Source organism: Myotis myotis, unplaced genomic scaffold (genome assembly GCF_014108235.1).
Source record: "Myotis myotis isolate mMyoMyo1 unplaced genomic scaffold, mMyoMyo1.p scaffold_m19_p_3, whole genome shotgun sequence".
Classification (NCBI taxonomy): domain Eukaryota; kingdom Metazoa; phylum Chordata; class Mammalia; order Chiroptera; family Vespertilionidae; genus Myotis; species Myotis myotis.
In genome coordinates this window covers 185,110,101-185,114,058 of record NW_023416335.1, presented here as the reverse complement: position 1 = coordinate 185,114,058, position 3,958 = coordinate 185,110,101, and the positions used below count along the sequence as shown (strand labels likewise).

Below are 3,958 nucleotides of genomic sequence, written 5' to 3'. Positions count from 1 at the left end.
ATAATGTAGGGCAAAAGTAGGTTTACAATTATGTGTGAAACAGAGTTTATTCTTGTATTGTTATTTATTAATTATTTTATTATTTCCCATACACAAAGCAATAAGTCTACTTTTGCCCTAGTCTGTAGTTTATTTTTCTTCTTTATGTCTTCATTCTTTCAATATCCATTAACTTTTGTACATGTATAGCATCTTGAAGAATTCCTGGCTTATAGTGGACAAGTGATTATTAAATGAATGAAGAGCTGAAGGGATAAATTTCTTGTGTCACATTTAAAATGTTGACTATAAGAGGGGTTATTTCTTTTGAGATTTGTAACTTTTTTCTTGTGAGCTTGGCAGAGGTTCTGTCAAAGTTAAGTATAAATTCTGGTGGGAAAATATTAGCTTCTCTCAGGGATCTCGGGTTCTCTACATCCTCACACAGTTTTATGTTAACTTACTAGAATGCGCCTCTATTGTCATGTATATAGTATATATTTAGACTCCATACTTGAGCATGGAATAGATTTAGAAAGTCTATTTCTTATGGTGGTCTTTCTTTTCTTTTATCGTAGGTTTGTAACGAGTTTTGTTGTTGTTTGTTTGGTTTTAGCACTTTTCCAAGACTGTAGAGAATTTGTTTTTGTACAGCTCATATCAATGAAAGAAACTTTTTTTGAGGTCCCAGGTCTATGGGTCTCATGTAGGGAGGTCACCCTGTGGGCCCAAGGAGGTGATGGAGGGGCCTTATTTAACTTTCTTCTTGGGGAACAGGTTGTTGGTGTGGCTGAACTTCTTGTAGCCGTTGACATCGTGGGGATGCAGGCGGGAGGAACACTTGTGGCTGATCATCTTGTCGTGGTTGTACTTCTGAGTGAGCTGGCAGAGGGAGGGCTCAATGACGCCACCCCTCAGACGAAGCACAAGGGGCAGGGTGGATTCTTTGAATGCTGTAATCTGAGAGAGTGCAGCCATCCTTCATCTGTTTGCCCACACAGATCAGATGCTGCTGGTCAGGCAGGATGCCCTCCTTGTCTTGGATTTTATTGTGACATTCTCAATGGTTCCACCTCCTGGGTGATGGTCCTGCCAATTCAGGGTCTTCACAAAGGTCTGCATCTCGCTGGAGAAGCTGGCCTCATTGCAGAGAAAGAGCACACATTTCTGTGGTCTGTTTTGTTTAAGGGCAGTACTTCAAGGACCTGAGCCTTGCCCAGGTGACCTTCTTTAAGCTTTCCACATCTTTCTATACAGTGGTGTTAGATTTTAGTCCTCAAGAATGAATGAAATACCCTTGAGCCACAATTGAGTCGCTTTGAAGTTATTAGTCTGTTTTTGAGGGGGTTTTGTTGTTGTTGTCGCTGGTACCTTTCTTTTATGTTTATGCTTGATTCATATTTAACAACTTTCTAAATTATATTTTTTTTTTCAGCATTTCTCTATGTCAGGGGTGGGGAACCTTATTTCTGCCAAGGGCCATTTGGATATTTATAACACCATTTGCAGGTCATACAAAATTATCAACTTAAAAATTAGCCAGCTATACTTGGTCAAACATTTAATTCACTCACTCCTAATGCCTTGGCAGGACCAGACCAAATGATTTCGTGGGCCTTATATGGCCCATGGCCTAGCCAGACATTCACCACCCTTTCTCTTTGTGATGAAATAAGGTATTTCTTTATCAGCTTGGTCTTTCATATTTCTGTCAATTTATTTCCAGGTGATTCTTATGTTCACTTAAAATTTACAACCATTGATGGAGTAATGTAGTGGGTTAATAAAGTCAATCTTGTTTTATTTATAACACTAGTGACCCAGTGCATGAAATCGCATGTGACCCAGAATCCTGCCAGCACTGCGCGAGACTCCCCCAAGTCCTGTCCCATGGCTGGTGCCGCGGGACTCCCCCAATGCACCTCCTGGTCAAGTCCTCAGTAGCGCCCGTGGGGACACAGTGTCAAGTCCCTGCCCACCCGCACACGCCTTGCCAGCACGCAGCCCCACCCACTCACTTGTGCCTGCCGTGCACGCAGCCTCCTGGTGATTGGTTGTTATGGTGTGAGGGCATCATGACCACAGGCTTTTTATATCTAGGATAGTGATGATATAAGGCATTTCTTTGAATGTCTATATGTTCCTTAATGGGGAGAATTTTTTATAATATTTCTATCCTTACATCAACAGAGTAGGTTTACAAGTAGAAGACATAAATCATTAAAATGAATGCGGTATGAGAAAACTCAGTGAGGAGTATTTTCTCAGGATCCGAAGAAAGCTATCACCCAGCAAGAGGTAGCAGTAAACAGAGTCGAATGCCAAACAGAGCTCAGGCTTCAGCAGTACAGAACATTGTTTTCTGAATTTGAAATATGAAGGCTACTGAGCCCTGTTGACTTTAGCAACAGTTGTTGTGGGAGCAAAGTCAGATTGGTTTGAGTTAGAAAGTGAAAGAGGAGCAAAGCAGAGGCACCGAGTAAGAATTACACTCTAGACATACTTGGCCATGGAAGAAAAGGAAGAAATTGCCAAGTAGCTAGAATCAGTCATTGGGATGAGGAGAGATTTATTGATTTTTATTTTGGGAGACACAATATTATGTTTATAATCTGAAAATGAAGAGACAGTATGAAGAGAATATTGTTGATTCAGGAGAGAGATGGAATCATTTGTGAAGTGAGTTGCTTAAGGAGGCGGTGGAAATAGGAATAACCTGGAAATTGCACAAGAATTAAGACGGTAAAGACCACAATTTAGATGGCTACATAGAATCCATTATTCGCTTACCCATAAAACCATTCTTCTTCCATTCACTTATTATGCTAACCTTGACTTCATTTGCGTGCCAATGTGCTCCACCTGATGGGTCAGTCTAGCCATTATTGATTAAGGTTCCTTACAGAAATACCTCCTTTTCCATATACTTATTATCCTAAATTTTCTTGCAGTTCTGGTCAAGGAAGTAAAAAGTTAGGTCTTCTAGGAAGTGTCTACGTAGGTTTTCCCCTTTACTGGTAAAAAAAAAAAAAAAAAAAAAATGACTAAAAGATCCGTTTTGTCACTACCCTAATTCCTGTTATTAAATGTGACTTATAACCCATGGAAACTCTGAAATCTTTAAAAACTATCTCAAAAAACTCCCAAGTTTCACCTTAATATTCCATTTTGGTCAAGTAATAAAATTACAGCAAAATTAATAATTAGTATCTCTCATTAAGGAAGACACTATAATTGTTTTTGTTTCATATTAGGCAATCTCCCATTACTTACATGGATAAGATTCAAGAAATATTAATTAAATAAAGCATTGGATTGTAACACATTCAGTTCATTTTATGGGTGACATATTCCAAAATGCTTTATTTAATTTCTCAAGATAAATTAATTCTCTCTGCTCAACTATTTTTAGGCATTATTTTCACCCATTTTATGAAAATTATTTCTTTCTTCCATATACTATAGTTATCAATATATATGTTTTACCTCTTCCATTGGTATGGTCCATGAAACTAAGGTCAATTAAATTGGCTATAAGGAGAATAATGTATACAACTTTTAGGTCTTTTTAAAATATATTTTATTGATTTTTTACAGAGAGGAAGAGAGAGGGATAGAGAGTTAGAAACATCGATGAAAGAGAAACATCGATCAGCTGCCTCCTGCACACCTCCCACTGGGGATGTGCCCACAACCAAGGGACATGCCCTTGACCGGAATCGAACCAGTGACCCTTCAGTCCACAGGCCGACGCTCTATCCACTGAGCTAAACCAGTTAGGGCTAGGTCATATTTTTAAATAGGAAATTGCATGCCCTTTAGAATCCTCTCACTCTCCTTTCTTACCATCTGGAACATGGATGGAGTAGTGGTGAATTACTTTTGACCCTATGAAGACAAAATATAAAAAACAAAAAAGAAAGAAAAGAACTCCCAAACGTGGATGTGAATCCTGGATGACTTCATGGAGCATTCTAGA

General features: G+C 38.9%; 1 pseudogene; it reads right to left on the bottom strand.

The window, feature by feature from the left end:
* Positions 1-729: 729 nt before the first annotated feature.
* On the bottom strand, positions 730-1,101 carry LOC118651014 (annotated as a pseudogene).
* Between the last annotated feature and the right edge of the window lie 2,857 nt (positions 1,102-3,958).